Source organism: Episyrphus balteatus, chromosome 3 (assembly GCF_945859705.1).
Source record: "Episyrphus balteatus chromosome 3, idEpiBalt1.1, whole genome shotgun sequence".
Lineage (NCBI taxonomy): Eukaryota > Metazoa > Arthropoda > Insecta > Diptera > Syrphidae > Episyrphus > Episyrphus balteatus.
The window spans coordinates 6,333,907-6,358,900 of NC_079136.1; the positions used below are offsets into that span (position 1 = coordinate 6,333,907).

Here is a 24,994-nt window from a genome sequence, read left to right on the forward strand (position 1 = left end):
CACGACTTTTTGGAATCCACCGAATTAAATTGATTTAATTAATTTAAATTATTTTTTAATAAATTCACTCGCGTCGTGTATACTTTTAAGAGTTAGTTTATAAAGTATATATATATGTATACAGTATACGTATCACTTCGCGAATTAATTTAAAATTGGAACAAACTATTAGTTTTAATTTGTCCCTGCTCGGACGCCATGAAATTTCTACAAGCTTTTTTGTAGATTAGCTCTTACTTGAGCTCGAAAATAAAAGTTTAAAAAAAAGATAAAAATAACGAGAACGTTTTTAAATAAAAAGACGGTGCGTATTGTGCGGTTACTTCGTGTGGAATGATTTTATTTTCTTATTCCTTTTCTTCTTCTTCTTCTTCTTTTTTTTGAATTTGAAATAAAATATGGCCGGATGGGCGGGAAGTTTGAATTTTATACCAATTATTTTTAGTTCACAATAGTTAATTTTTTAAACAAATACATTAATTCAAATTTAAAGTAATATTTTATAGTTTAATAAATTTTATATAATTCAAAATTCAATTCATTTTTAAAAAAAGGTTCGTTTGTCGAAACAACTTCTGTGAAAGCAACCACTTGTTTCATTTTTCATATTTTACATTCTCATGTTTTAGTTTGTCAAAGGAAACATTTTTCTTCTTCAAATTCCCTTGCCAATAGAAGTTTGCTGCAAAAATAAATATTATATTATCTTCTCTTTGGAAAAACAGTTAAACAAACTATCCCTCGTTCAGATGCCCAAGTATGTTCCTTTTTTTATTATTTCAAGAGGAATAAAAACAATTACTTTTATTGATTCATATGACCAAAACTCAACTTTACCGCCCTCCTGAAGGAAGAGTGTTTTAGGAAAACAACAACAATAGCAAAATTCTCATAAGCGCTTCATGAGTTTTTAAGTGCATTAAAAAAATGAATTACACCCCTAGAGACGCAACTTACTTACTTCCGAGAACATTTTTTGTCTATGCTATATGTCATGTCCTGGTGTGCAAAGCAAGCAAGTAAATTTATTATATTTTATTTCCTGTTTCATATAATTCACACTCATATACGCCACAGGTGGTTGGTTTTAAAGAATGTTAAAGGTCGCAAGGTCTGGGTTAGTGATGGGAACTATCGAATAAAAACTATCAAACTATCGATAGTTGTAAAATATTCATTCATTCGATAGTTTTAAATCATTCATTCATTCATTCATTAAGTTACTATTTTCATTCGAATAGTTTTTCATTCGATAGTTTTTTCATTCGAATAGTTTAGTTACCATTTTCATTCAAATAGTTTTTTTTATACGATAGTTTTTTCATTCAAATAATTTTCTTAAACGATAGTTTTTTCATTTGAATAGTTTTCTTAAACGATAGTTTTTTCATTGTAATAGTTTTTTATACGATTGTTTTTTCATTCAAATAGTTTTCTTAAACGAAAGTTTTTTTTTCATTTGAAAAGTTTTTAGTACGATAGTTTTTATTCGATAGTTTCATTCTATAGTTTTTATTCAAATGAATAAATGAATGAACTATTCGATAGTTCAAATCATTCAGTTACAAACTATCGATAGTTCAAATCATTCGATAGTTCCCATCACTAGTCTCGGTAAAATGCCACGTAGTCAATTAAACTTAGCTGTAAGCTGGTCCCTAAAATTATTTTAAACTCATATTTTAATTGAAAAATTTAAGGTGATACAATTTTCGACATCACATAAAATGCTCTTATCGACTATTCTAGACGAAAACTTAAAAATTCTATTACCAAGTAATAATTTCAATAAAAATACGGCTTCTTTCAAAAACAAACCACCTCAAAAATAAACAAACAAAAATGGTAATGGGAATGGCTAATTTTATATCCCCACCATTTGGTCCCATTTAAACATTTAACTACCCCAAATTATACTTATTTACACCATTTTAAAAAGTTTAAATTCTCTCTAACGTAAGGATCAAACCAAAATACACCCCCACTTATAGCCACTTACTTCGTCGCCGCTGCGGCTCGTTTTGCCGCTTACATTTTTACCATGTCGTAGTCTTTAATTAGAAACATTCTAGAGGGGGGGACTTTCGTTGAAAGTCTGTCACGTGTCAATAAGGGTAGCTAAGCTAACAGAGCTCTGTAGTTATATTGAAAATGTAAATGGTTTCTATTAATTTGCTTCTTCGTCTGCCAGCCAGAACACCTTTTGTCTTGCGAACAAATAAATTATAATATGCAAAAAAACAATGCGTGTCCCGCAGCCAAAACCATGTCATAATGACACCTCTTTTAGCTCGAACGGAAATTCGCTCCAACGAACTCCTACATTTTATAAATTTCAAACAAAGCTCTAAAAGTGCCATGTTATGCGAATTTACTTTCTTTTCATATTAAATTGTTAATATTCATTAATAACTACTGTTGCGCCACCATCTTCTTATTCAAGAAGCAAAGCACATCACATCAACATTTATTTCGGAGAAAAAAAAAAAAAGGACATTACATGAAGACAACACAACTATGTGAAGCTTTAACGCACCATCACGCGGTTCATATCCGCAACAACAAACAAGGACAAGTTCCAAGAAACGAGTTTAAAAGGAAATATATGTTCCGTTTGGGATACCACCTTTGCAACTTAGGACTTAGAGGACTACCCATGAAAAGAGAACTCATTCACGGCCCACTTAGAATAAGACGGAAATCAAGTCAAATCAACATCCGGACGACTTAACCCAAAGTATAGTAAAGTATAACCTTATCTATCTTTGGGGGTTGAAATGACTTTCATTGTCACGAGCACGAGACGACTTTTGTCGCATTTTGATTAAATTACATATTTTGATGTTTTCTCGCACCTTATTTTGAGATGTTGGAATCTTATTGCCGCCTTTGGGCTTTTCTGATGTTGGTATAAGCAGGTGCTGAATGTGTTTATTTTTTTTTTTACATTTTTTGAGGATAACATTATTTGCTATCACGGATTTTTGAACACCAAAAAAAAGGTCGTAGTCGGTGTTAAAAAAAAAAAACAGAAACAAATTACTATAGATCAATACTGAGTACTACGAATAGAGCCAATGAGTGGTTGAATTTACAAAAGAAATACACTCCGAGTCTGTATTTTCAATGTCTGACAAAAAAAAAATGCCAAGCAAAAATTTAAAATATAATATTACCTAAAACAAAACCAAAATTTCAAAAACATTCAAGCTTCTGTTTTTGAAAAGTTGTTTAGGTATTAAAAAAAATTAAAACTTTCCTTGAAATTGAATTAGTTTTCTATAAAATCGGTTTACGGACGACAATTTTACATGGTAATGTCATAATTTACAATGTTTTAAGCTAAATAAAATAAATAATAAAATACACGAGTCGCACGTACTTGCTCTTATGGTAAAGGTTTTTATAAAAAAAAAAATAGAGAAAATTATAATTTGATTTTATTAAAGCATATTTCAGATAATGCAAAAAAATATATAAAATCTGTTTTTATAATTAATAAAACTCGGTTCTTAATTCTTTTGATCACAAAAAGAAGTATGCCATCTAATTTCTTGTATGAAAAGGAATTTAAAAAAAAAAAAAAATAATTGAAAATCGTTAGAGCCAGGGTTAAAACCTTGCTCCGATCGGAGCAAACTTGCTCCACTTTTGAGGGGAAAAAATAATCTACTCCAACGCTCCGAATTTTTCAGGTTTAACTCCACTTTTTCCACACAGAAAAATTGCTTCCTGAACTAACTTTGCTAACCAGATTGGAATGTTTTAAATCGAAATTGTATTTATTTTAGAGTTGCAAACACATTTTTGAACCACCACTTGCATTAATGAGGCTAATAAAACAATATAAATTGGTCCAAGGTGAATTTATCACAAAATAGTTCTTTTTTATGAATTGAATTGACTTTAATTTTAGACTTAATTATTTTTGATTAAAAAAAAGTTCCTAAAAGGTAAAGATTTTTTTTTTGTTTCAAATCTACTCCGGAAATTTTGCATTTGCTCCACTTTTTTTTCAAATTTGCTCCAAATTTTCATGACCGAGGTTCGAACCCTGGTTAGAGCCGTTAATTTTCTAAAATTTTGATATTAGGTTACGAATACTTAAAAACTTTTGTATAAATTTTTTTATTGAAATCAAGTTGGTATTCAGAAAAAAAAAAAAAAAACCGTTCTGTGGCAGGTAGGTACCATAAGTAACGGTTCAAAAAATACTTTTTTTATTTCAAGAGTTGGGTCTTATCTTCACTGAAAATAATAAATTTCGTAAAATTACGAAAATCGTTTCATGCACTACATTTTCGTTGGCCCAACGAAACTTTCGTTGGCTCAACGAAAATATGTAATTTTTAGTAATATGAAAACCTTCATCAATTAATGAAAACGTTTCATACACTTTTTCTCCCTTTTTAGTGCCAAAAAATCCAATTCAATGAAAAGATTCATCAATTAACGAAAAATTTCATACTCATTTTAAAGAATAAAAATAAGAATTTTTTCCTTACTTTATCAAAGTTTTAATTAAGTAACGAAAAAATTCATTAACTTATGAAATTCAACATTAACTAACGAAAATCTTCATAAGCTTATGAAAATTCTTCATATACTAATGAAATAATTACATTGGCTTATTAAAAAATACATCAGTTAACGAAAAAAATCGTGGCCTTACAAAAACAAAACCTAGACTTGGGTGCATTTCTGTTTTAATGATTAAAAATTTAATCTTGCTTTGTATAGTTCACATTAGGTTTTTGTTTAAAAATCTATGTAAGTTGAGCTGAATATAAAAAATATTTGCGTATTGACAAGGTGTCTCACGATAAGTCGGACTCATCAGTTGACTTAAGTGAGCTCAACCTTGTCGAAACGCCAATTTTTGGTTTGGACTGTAAATTAATAATTAATTTAACAAGTCCAATAAATAAATACTTTAATCTACTAAAAAAAAAATAATTAATGCAACGAAAAGTTTCGTTAGCTAACGAATATTTTTTCGTAATTTAATTAAAATATTCATAAAATTTACGAAAAAATTCGTTAGCTAACGAAAGTTCATTCATAAATTAATCAAAAAATACATTGACTAACGAAAAATATCACCGTGGTTAATTAAATTTTATGTTAATCGATGAAAAATTTCGTAAAGTGATGTAAAAATTCATTAACTCTCGTTCAAAAATTTTTATGAAAAATTTCATTAAAATACTACAGTTTTCGTTGATTGATGAAGTTCTTCATTAACGTATGAAAGCCATTTCGTTGAGCCAATTAAATTTTTCATCGGCTAAAAATTAATTAAATTTTCGTTGGCTCAACGAATTTTTTCGTTGTATTTACGTAAGGATTTGGTTCAGTGTTGGGACAGACAGAATTCCTGGACCCACTTTTGTGTCATTCTCCACCGTGTCTTAATGTCATGTCTGATTGTTATCTCGATTTCGATTACTTTTTCGAATCCTCAACTTTCCCTATAGTACCTATATGTATCGCAAGTAAAAAAGCGAAACAAATTGATTAAAATTACTTAAATTTTATTATTATATTTTGTGAAAAGTCCAAAAATGATTTCTTGAAAATACAAATTTTTCATGAAAAAAAAGCGACAAAAATTTTAACTTTTATATGTGTGGATCAGAATTAAAACCCATTATATCCACTTTTCAAAAAAAAAATGACTTAGGTATGAGGTTTTGTTTCTATTATTCTATTATTCAAATACATACGTTGCGCCCAAGTTTGAGTTTCTAATTACATTTTTTGGCATAGAAATCAGACCACAAAATTAGAGGTTAGTTTCAAAACCCATTATATCCAAACAATTTTATTCGCATCAAAATACATTACATCCATTCAAAATATTATTTCTAAAATTAATTTGAAATTCAAAAACCATTTTATCCATGGGATGAGATTAGATGGGAATATCCGAAAATTTATACGGTTTTTTGAAAAAAAAAATGTTCGGCATTTAGGATTGAATTTCTTTGTTCAAAAAAGTAAGCGTAGTTAAAAAAAAGGAAATAAAGTTTTCTCGTTTTTAGTTGAGTTTTTTTTTATGCCATATTTTCTTATTTTGGTCTGAAATTCAGAGAAATCCATTCTATCCATATTTGTTTTGGGTATAACTGTAAAACTAAAACCCTCAGATCACGATTTCTGAACTTAAACTGTAGGGAATCCTAATTGAATTAATCGTGCATTTAAAAAAGTACTAAAAAATGTTTCGTTAACGAGATACAAGTTTTTCTCGATTTACTCGAAATCAAAAAAAGTGGATAAAATGGGTTTTGGTTCTGATCCACACATATCATCTGAAAGTTTACAATGAATAATATGCCTTAACAAAATCAGTACAACACCTACAAAATAATTTTACCAATATCTCCGAATTCTGTATACGAAAATGTTTTAAATTTAATATAGTCCTGTCTCTATTATTTTATTCAAAATTTATTTCCATTTTAAATTTGATCCATGAGAACAAACACGATTTTCGAGAACAAACACTTGACTCGTGGGCGTTTATTCACTGCGCGCCGTTTTCAAAATCTTGAAAACTGAATTTCGAAATGAAAAATAAACTCGTGCTTTCTGTGAAAATCAAATAACAATCTTCTTACTAAGCTTCTTTTTGGTGTAAAAAGGATTTCATTTCACATTCAGAGGAAACAAAATCCACACAAAAACCACCTTTATAGGAACGAAATCCACCGTAATCAAGTGGATTTTGTTGACACTGAGTGAGAGCCATGACAATCAGTATCTATGGACTTAAATCCCGGGAACTTAGGGTTGCTCATTTTACTGACGTTATTTCCTTCAGAAACATGGCTATAAAAATAAAATAATCCGCTTTGTGTGTTGTTTGTGTTGAAGAGCTAATAGAAATTTTGAAGCTTATATTTTGGTCAATTAGAGTCCTCAATTATGTGATGTGGAGTGTATACAATATCTCATTTTTGTATTTTCTCTTTTATAGGAACCTGCTGGTAGATTTAAAAATTTGATGTTATGTTAGCCATTTCTTGAGCTGGCAAAAAGATAAATATAGATTCAAGATTACGGTTAGCTTTCATTCGTTGATAAAAGGCGAAGGCGGGACGTTACTATTTTTACGATGAATGGTATCTTACATATATATCAACTGAAAATGGTTCAGGCAATTTCTTGTTTCTTATTTTTTACATGGAATTTCTTAAAGGTTATCACATAAAAAAGCTGAAAATATTTTAATGGAAAATTTGAAACCATGCAGCTAATAGAAAAAGACTTTGACATTAGTTTCTTTATATCTCAACTAAATATTGAAGTTTAAAACTTTATTTACTTTTTGGTACTTTTTCAAGAACTAAAGGTCAAAATATTAGAAAAAAAAAGGCTTGTTTTAATTTTAAAATTTTTGTAGTGTGTGTTTTTTTTTTTAAATAAATTCCTGTAAACATTACAAAGGTTCTAAAGACTTGGTGATAAATTGGATTTTTATTTTATAAAAACAAAACCTTTTTTCAGCATCTTGAATTCTTATTTAAAAAACATAAAAAGTACCACCCTCACCTTTTATTTTATGACAGCTAATAAAAACAGAAGGAAAAACTCATTTCGGAGGAGGTTCACCTGTTTTAAGTCTTTATTTTGTTTGTTTTACCTTTTTATGCCTATAATTTTATAGCCTCTTTTATATGAAAATTGGATAAAGCATAAGTTGACGACAAATTTACGTTATTTGCTCTTTTGATCCTTGACGAAGGTCGAAACTATATTGATTTTAATTTTAGGAGGATGGAGAAGGTTTAAATGTTCATTAAGTCTGACAAATATGTGAAAGATTAAAATTCATTTATTAGGTACCAAGAAGAGGTATTATCTTCTTCTTCTTCTGGGCTAAGATTAATCGACCTCTTTTTTGTTTTTTAAAATATCCCGATGACACACGACAACGGTACCTACGCTACATTACGACGACAATGGTACGATGACGGTTTAATTACAAATACTCGTACGTAAGGTATAAAGCATATTGAGGAGTCTTTAAGAAAGGGAGAATGACTTATATGAGGTAAATTGTTGATTAAGGAAGGCTAGGTCTAATGGTGGAGGGCGCTAATTTCTGTTCTGGTGATTCAATTAATTTAAAGGATTTTTAAAAAGGATTTTTAGTCAACCTGATTAGGATGCCTCATGATTCATCCGTCACACACCATTTTCCAATATATGAGATAAAATAGAATAAAAATTAGGTAACAGAAGTCTCAAATAACAATTTTGCTTTTGTAAAGGTTAACAGAAGCTATAGAAGCACCTGTAAAGCTTTATAGAAGCAAAATTGTTTGTTTGGGTAACCTTGTGTCAAATTATTTAAGCCTCATGTTTCTGACGAATGTTATAATTTCAGACGCGACATCAAAATCACCAAAAGAGCAGGCAGTAGAACCAACATTAGAATCGGTAGAAGAATCGGCAGTATCTACAATACAATCACTATCTGAATTGGCATCAAAATCGATATTAGATCCCAATCGGCATTACAATCGGCCCCAGGATCAACATCGAAATCGGAATAAACCAAAAAATCATTATTGAATTCAAAATAGTCATCGGTATTAGAGTCAAATATTGGAAGGTTTTTGCCAATATGACTTCCGTCTTAAATTAAGCGGATAAATGTTCTTAATTTCTTACATGTGCTATTTTAAAAGAATTCCACTCAATTTAAGAGGAAAATCATCTTTTTTTTTTAATGCCAGCCACTGGGGAAAGGGATAGATCCTACAACTGTTGGGCGAGTGCTTTATCATCAAGCTATCTTGTTGTTGGAAATAATTATGATGAGCTGCAACTAAAACTGCAGTTTGAGGATAATTTTAAAATTTTTACTTTTAGGCGGTTTTTTAAGATGAAAATTCATATTAAAATGAAATAAAGTCCTTCTTACTTTAACAGAATTTAAGTGGATTCCACTTATTTTAATCGGAAATCGTACTTTAAGATTTAAAGACCTTATTTTAAGGTCCCTTATATAAACTCTGTTTAGAAATAACAAAATAAACTAAATTGATTCATTGCCTGAGAAAGTTTAAAAGAAGAGCAGCTGTTTAAAGCATGGAGTTCTGAGGTTTTATAATATCAGATAACGCTCACACATTATGCTTAAAATCGATTTTGGGCTAAAATATAGGTATATCTCGTACGGCAAATAGAAAATTCTAAACCAAAAACCGCAAATTAGAACAAAATAGATCAACAGTTTTAGCTAGCTCAATTTTTGTCAACCAAACAAACAGTTTTGGAGAAAACATATATGCTTCAATGTTTAACCCTCTACTGCATGAATTAATATTAGCGGACGAAAAAATTAAAAAATGCTTTACATGGGTTCTTTGGGTTGTTTAAAAACGGTTTACATTTAAAAAATTTGTTTAAATTAATTTGTTTAAAAAATTTGTTTATAAGCCAAATTTGGCTTCGTATGCATTAAGGGGTAAGAAATTTTACTAATTTTATTTATTCAGATTATGTAAAGAAAAAAATTAAAAAAATGAAAAGATAAATATTCATCATTCAAAAACAAAATAAAGTAAAATAAATACATTGCATTACAAAAGGTTAAGAAATAATTCAAATTTGGCTCATTTTAAGCCATGGAACCGAGAAAAGCAATTTGTTTTTTCCGTTATATATATTTTTTCTGGTTCACATTCTTTCCACTGTCAAAGTTAGTCTTGCTCCAACATTTTCACCCACTCCCAGATCTTAAAAAAAAACTAAAAAGTAATAAAATGATTGAAAAATATTATAGGTAAGCCTCCCTTACCCTAAACTTTTTGTGGTTACGGCCCTGGAAATGGGGTTACCGTAAAAAAAATGTCTCTAAAAGTGAAGGGGCTCCATTTCTGAAGCTTCCAAGCAAAAAAAAATGAAAAGGAACAAAATTTTCCAACAAAAAAATTTAACAAATTGTGTAGATTTAAAACCCCTTAATGCATACGAAGCCAAATATGGCTTCCGTACTTTTTGCCCTCCCAAGACCAGGCCAATCATTTTTTTTCAATAAAAATTGGTTCATAGCGTACATAATAAGACAATCGATCAAAAATAAATTTTTAATTCCACTTTTCTTTCCAAACAAACGCAGTAATTAACACTTAAAGTATGAATAAATATATTATACACTTTCGATTTCAATGCACACGACTGATCGACTCACCTGTGATCATAAAATACAACTTTATTTTGTGTCGGACACACGAAAAAACTATACTTATGGGTTCTCAGAAACACAAAGAAGAGGATTGTATTGAATCTTTATAATTTTTTTGTGACAGAGAAGAGAAAAGTGCATACAAATAGACAAAACCATATTTGGCTTCGTATGCAGTAGAGGGTTAACAGACTATTATCGTTATACTCGTATAATAGAATTTTATATATTTATACCTATTTACCAATCGAATCGATTGAAACTTTCAATACACGTGCAACGTGCATGTTTCAGTTAATTAATTTCAAATTAATTTTGTATCAACAACCAATTTTCTTTCCATTAAAAATCGATTAATTCAATGCACATTTTCTTCACTACTTGAAAGACGTTACTTGAAGAAAGATAGAGTTAAAAGTTATTTGAGTAAAGTTATGTAAATATTTTAAATTCATGTTCCATTTTATGAATTTTTGTGCAAATTGATGAATTTCACACAAATAAAAAAATATTAATATTAATTTAAAACAAAACGTAAAAAACTACGATGCAATAAAACAAAAACTTACAAAAAACGCTGATGCACATGTAAACAATATCCGATTTCCTAAAACCAATATAACGGAAGTAAAACGTAAATTTATTTCAATATTGGTTATCCAACCGTAAATCTGATTCACAAGGTATTAGTTACTAAATAAACAAACAAGAAATCGAATTTGAATAAAAAATATTTACAATCAATAAATCGGAATTGAATACGAAATAATCCAGTCAAATAAGGGTTTAACCTCGGAATGAATGTTAGTAGACATTTTTTTTGCTCAATATCTTCCTTTTGCCATTCTATAACATATCTCAAAAGTCTAGAAAAATCTCATGTCCGCTTGTCGCGATTTCAAGGTCAAATCGCGAAATGGAGATTTTTAAAATTAGCAAAAATAGGCTATGGTATTATATACACATATGATACATGATTTCAAGGTATTTTTTAATGCAAATTCCAAAAAATCTAAAATCAAGACAATCTGACGTCTCTGGAAAAAGTTATACCTGTTTTTCATCTGTCAACTCATATTATTATAACAGTTGCAAACTTACTGCCGAAAAACCCTTAAAAGTTATGGTAGATGAACCAAATTTTGCATGAAGATTTTAGAATCCATCATTATTAAAAATCAAAACAATCCATTACAAAAAATATATATACCTACGAAATAATGGCATTTTTTGATGGAGGGGCAAATTTTAGGATATGCACTAAAGAAGATTCTTGTTCATCTTAGGAATGAGTGCTAATAGGCTAATTTTTTCATTTTAATCTTTGTTTGGATATTCTTTAACTACCCTCAAAAATCTAAAAAAATCTCATGTCCGCAAGTCCTACTTTTCTTGGTTTGAAGATAAGTTGCAGATTTAAAAAAATTGAAAAACTACACTTCAGATATTTGTGTCAGATCAACATGAATAAGGTGCATTACTTTTCAAGGATGGTCAGGTTGACTTGTTTGTGAGTTTTATTGGAATAAGTGTTAAAGAATACCTTTATATCATGTCGCTTATGTTGGTATACATATAAAAATTTAAACTTTTCTTATTAATTTTTTAAAATCTGCACCTTATTTTCAAACCAAGAAAATTAGGACTTGTGGACATGAGATGTTTTTAGATTTTTGAGGGTAGTTAAAGAATATCCAAACAAAGATTAAAATGAAAAAATTAGCCTATTAGCACTCATTCCTAAGATGAACAAGAATCTTCTTTAGTGCATATCCTAAAATTTGCCCCTCCATCAAAAAATGCCATTATTTCGTAGGTATATATATTTTTTGTAATGGATTGTTTTGATTTTTAATAATGATGGATTCTAAAATTTTCATGCAAAATTTGGTTCATCTACCATAACTTTTAAGGTTTTTTCGGCAGTAAGTTTGCAACTGTTATAATAATATGAGTTGACAGATGAAAAACAGGTATAACTTTTTCCAGAGACGTCAGATTGTCTTGATTTTAGATTTTTTGGAATTTGCATTAAAAAATACCTTGAAATCATGTATCATATGTGTATATAATACCATAGCCTATTTTTGCTAATTTTGAAAATCTCCATTTCGCGATTTGACCTTGAAATAGCGACAAGCGGACATGAGATTTTTCTAGACTTTTGAGATATGTTATAGAATGGCAAAAGGAAGATATTGAGCAAAAAAAATTTCTACTAACATTCATTCCGAGATTTACCCCTTTTTTCTCCTTATTTGACTGTATTAAAATGATTTTTATTTTATTTCGAATAAAATTCAAAACAGGGGTGCATAATATTATTGCTTGAAGTAAACAAAAAATACGAATAATTTTCTTTATGAATTGAGTGTTATGTACGCAAAAACCTCAATTGATCGTTTTCAATGATTGAATGAAAACAAAACGAAGGACAAAAATAAAATTCGTTAAGTCTTTTAAGGTTTGGGTTGCATCCTTTTAGAAGGTGTTTAATCTAGTTTAGATTTTCATAAGTTTTTTCTTAAAAGCCTGTTTTTTAACCCTCTGTAGTCACACCTCTTTTTTGTGACGTGATAGGCACACGGGTGCGAATTTGGTTTATACTTTTTTATGTCGCTAGAACTTTTTTCGGTCACAATATTTTATAGAGAATCAAGTATGAAATTGATGTAGAATATTAGGAGGAATTCGAATATTGTGTTCACAATTCCGAAAAAAAATATTTTCATCCTTATAAAGAGACTTTTTTTTACCACTTTTTTGAAAAATCGTAATTTTTTACTTGCGATATAGGTACTATATATCAAGTTATGCATTCGTACAAAAAAAAATTGAAATAACATTTTTCCATGATATTACGATGGTACAGTATGCAAAAAAAGTGGGTCCCGGAAGTCTGTCTGTCCGTCTGTCTGTCTGTCTGTCTGTCTGTCTGTCTGTCTGTCTGTCTGTCTGTCTGTCTGTCTGTCTGTCTGTCTGTCTGTCTGTCTGTCTGTCTGTCTGTCTGTCTGTCTGTCTGTCTGTCTGTCTGTCTGTCTGTCTGTCTGTCTGTCTGTCTGTCTGTCTGTCTGTCTGTCTGTCTGTCTGTCTGTCTGTCTGTCTGTCTGTCTGTCTGTCTGTCTGTCTGTCTGTCTGTCTGTCTGTCTGTCTGTCTGTCTGTCTGTCTGTCTGTCTGTCTGTCTGTCTGTCTGTCTGTCTGTCTGTCTGTCTGTCTGTCTGTCTGTCTGTCTGTCTGTCTGTCTGTCTGTCTGTCTGTCTGTCTGTCTGTCTGTCTGTATAAGGAGCTACAGCCTAAACGGATGGACCGATTAATGTCAAACTTGGTATGTAGCGTTATTTGGCGACTCCTCAGAGGGGTTTTTGGAATTAATTTTTTTGGACCAAAAATAACGGTACTTGTCATATACCGATTTTAATAAAATTGAAATATCTCGAAAACGGCTCCAACGATTTTGTTTAAAAAATTCAAATGATAGTTTTGGAAAATCATTATTAACGGTACCTGCCATAGAACCGTTTTTTTTTCAAATCCGATTATCTCCGAAATTGCTAATTCGATTTCAACGAAACTTTTTGTGCGGATAGACCAGGGTCGATAATTTTTGAAACCAAAAAAAATCATAGTAGAATGAAACACATTGGAAAAGGAGGTGAACATGATGAAAACTAAAGGAAAAATAAATTACGGGCGAGCCGAGTTCGGGAAGTGGGTGGGTTGAGTTTTGAATGGTAAAAAAATGGTATATCTCGATTTCAGGAACAACTACAAGTCTTATAGAAAAAAGTTGTATGGCAAAGTTGTAGGTAATAATAAGATCTACAACTTTTGTATCAACAATTTTTTCACATAACCTCAAAATTTATGTGAAAATTAAAAAAACCGAGTTTTTGGTTTTTATTTTTATCTTTTTCAAAAACAAAAATTTTTCTACGAAATTTGGTGAAATTAATTTGTTTACCTTATTTTGGCTTTATACCAAAAAAACACTCTTATTTTCAATCGAAAATTCACATGTCAAAATATCAGCTTTTTTCAAAAAGTCGGTAGGCATTTTGTTCGTTAAAATGTCTATTTTCTGATGATGTAAAAAAAAATTTACATTAGTATACTATAGAACATGTTATCGTAAAATGCAAAAAATGAAAAAAGCTTGAATTCGAAAATTTTTTTTATCATTGTTTACAATTTTGGCCTATTTACTCAAATTTACACTTTAATTACTCAAAAAACGTAAGATTTATCAATGTTACATGAAATCTTACGTTTTTTGAGTAAATTTAAGTGTAAATTTGAATAAATAGGCCAAAATTGTAAACAACGATAAAAATTTTTTTTCGAATTCAAGCTCTTTTCATTTTCTGCATTATACGAGAACATGTTCTATAGTATACTAATGTAAATTTTTTTTTACACCATCAGAAAATAGACATTTTAACGAACGAAATGCCCACCAACTTTTTGAAAAAAGCTGATATTTTGACACGTGAATTTTCGATTGAAAATTAGGGTGTTTTTTTGGTATTAAGTCAAAATAAGGTAAACAAATTAATATTTTCAATCAAATAAATTACAGTGTATTTGGGACATAATAAGGTAAGTTTTCCCCAAATTTCGTAGAAAAATTTTTGTTTTTGAAAAGGATAAAAATAAAAAACCAAAAACTCGGTTTTTTTAATTTTTCACATAAATTTTGAGGTTATGTGAAAAAATTGTTGATACAAAAATTGTAGATCTTTTTATTACCTACAACTTTGCCGTACAAATTTTTCTATAAGACTTGTAGTTGTTCCTAAAATCGAGATATACCATTTTTTTACCATTAAAAACTTAACCCATCCACTTCCCGAACTTGGTTCACCCGTAATTTATTTTTCCTTTCATTTTTATCATATTCACCACCTTTTCCAATGTGTTTCATCCTACTATGAATTTTTTTGTACTTTTTAATGTTTTTGAAGGCATCGGCACTGGTCTAGGAAGCATTTATACAATTTAAATATAAACCAAAAAAAATAATTTTTGGATTTTTAAAAAAATTTGGAAAATTTTTTTTGAAAAATCAAATTTTCGAAAACGGGACATTGAATTTCTTTGAAATTTTGTTTTTAGATGTTGATTAGTGATTTTTACAAAATGGCATACCAATTTTATTTTAAAACATTTTTTCCAAAAAATTATTTTTTTTATTTTGAAAATTTTTTTTTAAAAAATGCATCTTAACATATCAATCAAAACTGCATACTTGTTTTGGAGGGCAATTTGGTTTCAGATTTTATTTTATTTTTTTAAAAAACGAATTTTATTTTTTTTTCCAAATTTCTACATAAAAAGTCTTAAACATTTAAGCAACTTTAACTATAAGAGCAAGTTCGTGCGACCCAGTCGTCTATTTTATTTATTATTGTCCTGCCAAATTCGCTCCCTTGTGCCGACAGAGGGTTAAATTAAGTTCGTTTTTGTTTCTCTCAGATGAAAACCTTAATTTTTATTTTTCTTAAGGTTCTGGTCAACCAATAACCATTTATCGATAGAGGAAAAATAAATCTCCTTCAAGCTTTGCAGCAACCCAAAGTGATTTAAATTTCTTATTTATAAATGAGCTAAATACGAAACAGTCTTGAACTTTTTTTTACTTTATGTTTTGAATTCGGTTTTTGTTAAAAAATAAAATTATTTTTATATCATTATAATAGTGTTAATTAAAAAGGGTTTTTTAGTTTATTTTATTTTTAAAGAAAAAAAAGTCAGGAGTTGCGAAATATTTTTAAAAATCAAAAAATGCACGACTAGGTCGCACGTATTTGTACTTATGGTAAAAGTTTCCTAGAATGTTGAACTCATAAAACAAAAATTTTTTTCAAATATTTTTTCATTAATTTTATTTAAGAAATAAGGATTAAAAAATTGTTTTTATAATAACGAAAATGCCATTTTAAATAATGCAATCACCAAACGAGTGATTTTAATTTTTCATACAACAAATTATTTCTCTTGCAATGGAGTTAATCAAAGCAAGTAACAGTTTTGTCTTCATGGAATAGGTGAAATTGTACCTTTAACCTTGTGTTTGATTTTTACCGTTCTGAAATAAATCTTAGCCTGAAACTACTTTTTTCTAATAACAGTAAACCCAAAATCGAAATGCAGCAGGACAATTCAATTTCTCTCAGTGAAATTGAATAAAAATAAAAGTCAACTGTCAATCTCTGATCAATTCTTCATCAAAGATTAAAAACTTCAATGTTTCATGTCTACTTGGGAATCATTAGCTAAGTGAAAACTTAAAATGACAACGTAACCTAGCACGTAAAGATGAAAAATAAAAGTATCTTTTCAGTACTGAGAGTTTTTATCATCAAAATTTGAAAAATAAATTTAATTTGGAATTAAAGTAGATATAGTGTCCTTGAAAATTTACGATAAAACAATAAATAAGGAATTCAAGCTAAATAAATGCATCGCCGCGCCGTTGGAAATGTTACATGTTTATCTTGTTATTACCATCGAATATTGTACTCATCTGGGGTGAAAGTTAAGAATAAGAGCAAAAAATATAACAACAATATTCTAGGATTAACCTACAAAGAAAGAAAATTTCTTGGAAAAAGCTTCCAATTTAATGCTGATGGGTTGGGGGACTCACACTGTGGGTGTCTATGTTCCACTTTTTCTATTCCTTTACTATAACCAAGATAATCTTATTTCAAACGAACCATTGCCAGTTGAAAAACAAAAACAGATTATTATCTCGATATTCCTGTGCTTTACCTCCGATTCGTTAATGTGTCTCTGTGTTTTTTGTAAACAACAAAGCTGAATTACAAAACAAAAAAACCTTCTCAGATAAAATCTTTCAACAGAAAATCTTCCTGGACAATATTCTAATTCAAAGATATTCAAGTGAAAATAATCTCTTTAATATTATTCAGATAGGTTTACAAATTACAAGTGGAACTAAATTTATTTCTCAATTTGTTATCGTGGACTTGTTTAAGAATTTATGATTGCAGACTTAAGATTTTGAGAGAAAACTTTCCCCAAAAACCAGAAATTATAATCTCAACATTAAAAAGAAAGTTATGTGCACTCACGATGTGGTGAGATTTATTTTAGTTACCTTGAACTCTGATCCAAGCAAAGTTCTCTTACAAGTTAAAGTAAATTAAAACAAATAAATTGGAAGAAACAGATGTAAAAGTTTATTTAAGTAAAATTTAGTATTGTTTAGAGAGCTTCGATTTAAAAACCACAATAAAGGGATTTGAACCCATTTAACCTGTCAATAAATCCAATACTTTATACTTATGTTATATTAAAGTCCTTCATTAGTTTGTAAACACTAATCATCTTGTTTAGAACCGAAAAGCTTATTGGATGTGTAAATCTGAAAACAGCGATTAATAAACAAAATATGTTTTATAAATACATGAGTAAAATTCTAAAGCACGTGATTGCAATTGAAGTGTATTTATCATTATTAAGTTTGTTATTTTTAAAGCATTATTGTTAATAATTATAAACTTAAATAAGATTTTTCTAAATTTTTAATTACATAAACTTTGGATTGCACCCAGATAATTACTGTAGACTTAATTAATGTTATTAAAAGAGAACTTTCGCGTGTATTCAATTAAGAATATTGTCAACAAATCATTAAGATAAATAATGTCAAAAATATTTCCATTTTTCATAAACATCCATTATAAAATTATTACACTTTTGCACGTGATCTATGTATATTATTTTCTAGAAGTACCCATTTGATAATAGCTGCGTTCCTTTGGAAATATTTATCTACTGCTTAGTACTTAAAACTACTTTGAACTACTTTTGCTATACTGAAAAAGTAGTTCAAAGCAGCTTTAAGTACTAAGCAGTAGATAAATATTTCAAAAGGAACGCAGCTAATAAGTATGAGGATGTTCGAGTTGATTGTTTTATTTTTTTATACTATTTTTTAATTTTTTCTTCCTTGATCGATGTTTAATTTAATTTAAATAATATCCAAGTCAAAATTAAATCAATTATAGTTTTGACATGTCAGAATTTTCCGATTTTATAGATTTTTTGGATTTTTCTAAAGTCTTGTCGACATTTTAACATAATTTTAAAATTAAAAATTGAATTCAGCCTTATAATAAACAATATAAACAATTTGAATTAGTTTTTCTTCTATTTATAATCATTTTGCTATTTGTAATATAAATTAATAAAAATCAAGGAATTGTCTTACTCCACATATCCACATTTTTGAAATAAACTTAATTAAGCCGATTTTTTAATCTTCTAATAAAAAGTCAGTTAACTGTTCGACGAATAAAGTTATTAGGCTCATAAGCAATCAGATAACAAAATTGAATTTTTCAATCAAGAAAACTCTATTCTACAGAATAACAAAAAAAAATGTAAAATTCAATAATATCCTGTGATTCTGGCAGACAGTAAAATCAAGTATGTCTGGAAAAAATCAGTGTCTCACAAAACTATTCAAAAATTATGTACAAAAGTGTTTTTGCACTACAAAATACTTCAAGTCATCCATTTGTTTTTTTGTAATATTTTCTTTGGGAGATCGCCCAGTCCTATATTTTTTAGCCGATCGTAGTTAATTTTTTTTTACAATTATATCTATTCTAATAAAGTACGTAGGATTTTTCGATGGGTATATTTAAAATGAATGGCCTTTTTTTAAAAAACGAATGTACTTCACTTACTTTGGGTGATCATTCAAAAATACTCCGTCATTTTATCATTAACAATTTTCATATTAGTCTATTATAATAAAGCTAAACAAAAAATAAATGTTTCTCATTTGTTTAAAACGCTGATGAAAATGACATTCCTAATTAAGGATTAAATACGATTACTAAACTTAAAACACTTTTAAAATAAACTGAATAGACTTAAATCAACTTGAAATATAATTAAATAAATAAATTTAATAAAAAAATAAATTATTAAAATAGTTTGCTTTATTTTTCAATTTTTTTTTCTATCCCTATTAATATCATGCTATTATTAATACATTTATTTATAATATTGTAAACCAGAGGTTTTAACCTACATAGTAGGTACGCTATATTTTTTCGAGATATTTTATGCAAATCAAAATTATTCAACTAAGTACCTTTCATAAATAAACACTTACAGCGACTATTAGAGATGTATATACATATATAAATCTAGTTAAATAATTAAATTCATTATTTTATTAGAATTTATTTAAGTTTATCCAAACAAATAAATACAAAATAAAACAAATAACGACCATTCTAATCCATAATCAGATAAAAATAATGACTTTTTTACATAGCACACACATATGTATTAACCGAAATGAATTAAAATATCACATCATTATTTGGTTTATACCTATATAATTGAACCAGCTATCAATTTCATTTTTGTAGCATTACCACAAAAATTTAAATAATAAAAAAAAAAGTTTACAAATGGAATTAAGGGAAACCACATAAATTTACCACATTTAACCCTTTCGGACCCAGCGTTACTCTGATGTAACATATTTTTAAAAATTCGGAACAAATATTCCATTAAATAATTTTTTTGGTTTTGATGGCTTAATTGAAAGATAAAAATGCCTAGTTACTGGATTATTATAAAAAGTTAGTCAAATATGATACTTTTAATTTTTACTTGCTCTATAGGGCAAGTATTGGTTTCGTGTCAAAAAAAAATTTCGAGGTTTTAATCAAAACTAACATTACGATAATCGAGAAGTCCAAAAAAGTGGGTTTCGTCATGACGTCCGTCGGTCTGTGCGTCGTCGGTGCGTCCGTGCGTCCATCTGTACAAGTAGCTGCAGCCTAAACGGCTCGGCAGAATTTCATGAAATTTGGTACAGATAGTTTTTTCGTAATTTCCAAGGTTTGTTTTTTTTTGTTTTTTAATATCTCGCCTAGAACGTATACGTAAAACGGCTCTAACGATTTTGATTAAATTTGACAAGTAATCCTGAACGTATGTATATGTAATATAACTGCGTTTTTAATTTTTCTTAAAAAATACGGATAGTTTAAATATGACAATTTCTTTTTTTTTATCGCTAATGTCGGCTCTTCCCGTGTATCGTTAATGAGTTATTGCAATTTTCTCGAAAACGACTCCAACAATTTCGATTAAATTTGGTGTTCGTTATAGTCTTAGTAATTCTAATAAAACTGCGTTTTTAGTTTTTCACAAAAATTTCGGAGAACGGTATGGCGTTGCCGTTGTCTGCCAAATTGATGTATTTTTTAGTTAATGTCGTATATTTAATCAAAGGCTTAGCCAATTTTATTCAAAATTAGCAGACAGATATTTCTTGCCATTTTGAAGTGTAAAATGTAACAAAAAAATCAAAAAATAAAAGTACCTTTTTAAATTTATTTAACGAAAATCTTTAATTTCCAATAGTTATTTAAGGTACCTATAGATACTTTGAACTACAAGAGCAAGTACGTGCGGCCCCAGTCGTGCATTTTATTTTTTTTAGAAAATGATATAAAAAATGTTAATCCAGAAAGTGTTTTGTTTTTTTTTTTTTTTTGCTTAGAAGAAGTAGCATAACATTATTGTTCCATAAAAAGTTATTTTCTCAGTTGTCCGACTTTTTTTAGTGTTCATAGGCAGTGCATGTTACTTACTTGTAACATGAGAGTAAAACATTAGTTTTGCTATTTATTGTTTTGGAAAATAACTTTTTGCTATTCATATTTCTTAGTTGTGATGTTTTTGACACGATAAAACTAAAAAAACATTTTTTAATATTGATTTTCATAGCTTGGGTTCGAAAGGGTTAAATATTTTAATTTGATGTTTATTTATCTCTCTTTAATATTTAACTTAAATTGATATTTTGCCAACATTTGATTTGCCTTTAAAGTTCTTGTTGTTATTCATTACGTTATGGATTTATAACCTGCCTTATGAAATCATTTTGTAACGAAAGGCTGCATTTTATAGAATTATGATGTCCAAATATGGTTCATTAATTTGTGAAGCCGTTTAATGTGCATTATATTTGTCTGATTGAGGTAAACACTAGCATTGATTAATGTTTACAGAGACTCGCATACGATTTCAAAAGACAAACTAAAATAGATTTATAGGAGTAAATTCTTCGACCATAAAGGGTGATTTATGTGTCACCATACAGTTTACCCACCAAAATACCTCAGTTGACTAGCTTTATTTAATTTATTACTTTTGTAAATTTTTTTTTATTTTGTATGTATATGAGATTCAAAAGTCTTGTAGTCCTTTCTGAAGGAGTTTGGAAATTAAAATGCAATTACAAACATTTTGTAAAATGGCTGTTCCTTTTCCATTATACCAATCCACGATAGTTTTGCAATTTGGAACTATACAGGGTGTCCAAATTATATATACTTACTTCAAAATTAGGTGAATGTAAATGTTTTTTTTTTTTAAATTTATGACCATAATTAAAAAAATGTTTGGCGAAAAAATAAATGTGAATTTCAGTCCCTTTTTCGAGAAAAAAAAAAGTATGATATTTGACTAACTTTTTGTACTAATCCAATAACTAGACATTATTGTCTTTCAAATAAGTCATCGAAACCTAAAAAATTATTAGTTGATCCGCTTAGTATGTATAATTAAAAGTATTTTGTCTGAAAAGGAACTAAATCCCAATAATATCATTAAATCATATGCAATAAAATTTCGTCTTAAAAAAAGTAGTTTTTCCATTTTCTCAAAAACTAGACGTCATAAAAACATATGTATGGTTTTTAGCTTTTGATAAAAAATAAATTAAGTCAGTTTATTAGAAAATTCTGTATTGAAATCCACATTCCTTACAAAAGTTGTGTTCAATGTCCTTTTTTTTAACTTTTTTTCCCAAATTTTCACTTGGAAATCGATTATTTCAAAATCTATTTATTGAAATAACTTGATTTGAAAACTAATTAAAAATTTTTACCACCTTAGTTATCGTACTATCCCCTCCCTGCAACACAAATGTTACTGGACCAAAAATTAGCTATCTTCTTTGCATTTCAAAGAAAATATTTCTTCTATATCTTCTCTATTTCATCTGTTCAAAATTTATGAACCAAAAACTCGAAAACAAATGACTTTGAATTACGTGTTTCTTTCAGATGTAAATTCCATCGAGTGAAACAACATTTCTTTCGGTTGACCAGTGAACCAAAATGTAAAACACTTTTCATAGACATTATTATAATTTAATATAAAAGTGAGTGAGTGAGAAATGTTGAAATATACTATCAATTTCTTCCGAAAAAATTTTACTTGATCTGCATATTAATTTTAAATTTTCCCTACACACCCTCATTCATCACATACATATCCAACATGATTAAATGTCTTCATTTAACATAAAAGAACCACCCGTATATACCTAGTATTTGCATTTTCCAAAAAAAAAAAGGATGTGTGTGGGGATATGTTTTTTTGAAACGTGTGCAAAAGAAAAACCAAATCAAAAACAGTCTTATAGGAAACACTTTTACCAAAATCTCATAAAATTTACGCCTAAATCATAAGAAAATATATTCTTACAATTTCTTCTCACGTTGAAGGGAAGGAAAAGGCTGCTGAGGAAGAAATGAGAGAAGCCTTTTTGTGTATTCACTTCACAAGGCTTAATGTGATTGCGTCTCTATGCGGAAGGGATACACATTCATCATAATGAAGACGAAGTAAAGACGTACGCTAGCTAAGGTATGCAAAACTTAAATGAAGAAACTCATCCATTTCCATACCCCCGTATAATATTCTCGATTCCCATATTTTCTTGCAGCAAGCAAATAAGCTTGATTGCCATCTTTGTTTATTTCACATATTTATTGCCCACACATGATTAAACAATATCTTATAATTATTTTTTATCAGATAGAATATGTAAATAAATCACGTAGTTCGAGGTCACTTTTCGTATGTTACTACCCAACCAACATTCCCGCTTCTATAAAGCTTTATAGAAGCAACTATTGCATTTGTAAAGCGTTATAGAAGCTAAATTGTTAGTTGGGTAAAGGACTAGGAATTTGAAAAATTTTATAAAAGCTGGATAGTACCGATAGAACCTTGCTATCTAAGTAAAAAGAAATCATTTTTGTGTAATCTTCGTTTTATTTAATAAAATTTCCTGATATTTTCACAAAGCCATATTCTGTTTGAAAGTGTTCCAAATGGCGCTGTTTGAGGTAAATGATTAAAATTGTAACAAAGTTTAAAAGGAAAATCAAAATTAGCTGTACTCCTTTTATTTTTGTTTCCTTTCTATTAGGTGAATTAAAATTTTTAAGAACTCAAAATGCTGAGTAAAATTATATCAAAGATGGGATTCTTAAGAAAACAGCAATAAGTTAAGATAAACAATTTCTAACAATTTTAGAATTCCTTGGGCGAAAATTTCCTAATTAAATTGTGTCTTACTGATTATTGTAGCTTTGCTCTGACATGTAAACCAGAAGAAGTATAGATAAATTTTAATGATTTTGTGGAAAATAAGAAAAGACTTTTTGCTTCTCAGAAATCAAGCTATTAACAAATTGCAAAAAAAAGTTCTCAATAATCGATGCTTTTATAGAAAAAGCTGTTCAGTAGATTAAACACTAAACATAATTAAAATTTTACGAAATGAAAGAAAGTAAATAGCCTTTTGATGACTCTCACAAGAAGCTATTGCAAAGTTTCTTAATCTTGCTAAAAATCGTTATAAAAAAAAATAGTTACTCATACACCACAGAGACCAACTTTGTGATCAATTAGTTTAATATGCTATGAGTTTTACATTTGTTTTCCAATTTTAATGAGTTAAGGAGAAAATATATAGGTCATTTAACACCTGAATTGAGAAACAATAAAATTACAAAATCAACTGTAATTAAATTGTGATTAATTTTAATTGTAATTGAAAAAAAAAATAATAATACTATTAAATTCTAACTTAATACTTTTTTCAGTACATTAACCAATCATGTTTAAACCGCAAATTTGTAAAAATTCGTTAATTGCACCAATAACTTTTATCTTATTACAAATAAGCAAATCATCAAAAATACTAAAAAATTTAATGCCAAAAATCTAGATTGTACAAGATCTCGTCATACAACCTTTGGAAGGTTTTCTATTATATTTAATTATGTCAATACGACACGAAAACCCATGTGAAAAACAAAAAAAAAAATAAAAATGAAGTAAAGATAAAGAATCCATAAAGTTCTTAAAAATATTTTGGTCAGAGGGTGTTTTTTTTTTGAGAAGTTGAAGTATTTGTGAGAAAAACACATGACATAAATTTTTTGAAGTTGGTGAAAAAATTCCGTTTGTTAATTTGTTATAACAACTTAGAACCTAAGGAATTTCAAAATTACCTTTGAAGAAAGGGTGTTTTTACTTGCTCTATAGGGCAATTATTGGTTTCGTTTTAAAAAAAAATTTCGATGTTTTAATCAAAACTAACATTACGATAATCGAGAAGTCCAAAAAGGTGGGTTTCGTCATGACGTCGGTCAGTCTATGTGTCGGTGCGTCTGTGCGTCCGTGCGTCCATCTGTACAAGTAGCTGCAGCCTAAACGGCTCGGTAGATTTTCATGAAATTTGGTACAGATAATTTTTTCGTAATTTCCAAGGTTGTTTTTTTTTGTTTTTTAATATTTCGCCTAGAACCTTTACGAGGTATTGCAATTTTCTCGACAACGACTCTAACGATTTTGATTAAATTTGACACAAGTAATGCTGTACGTATATCTAATATAACTGCGTTTTTAGTTTTTCTCAAAAAATACGGATA

At 28.7% G+C, this 24,994-nt stretch overlaps 1 protein-coding gene and 1 long non-coding RNA gene across 2 annotated transcripts in view; one reads left to right on the plus strand and one right to left on the minus strand.

The window, feature by feature from the left end:
* LOC129914006 (pyrokinin-1 receptor) overlaps nucleotides 1-24,994 on the minus strand; it is a 219,961-nt gene that overhangs the window by 187,854 nt on the left and 7,113 nt on the right. The window lies entirely within an intron of this gene.
* LOC129914022 (uncharacterized) lies at nucleotides 765-2,859 on the plus strand. Its single transcript, XR_008772126.1, has 2 exons — nucleotides 765-1,019; nucleotides 2,444-2,859. It is a non-coding gene; the product is annotated as an uncharacterized LOC129914022 (long non-coding RNA).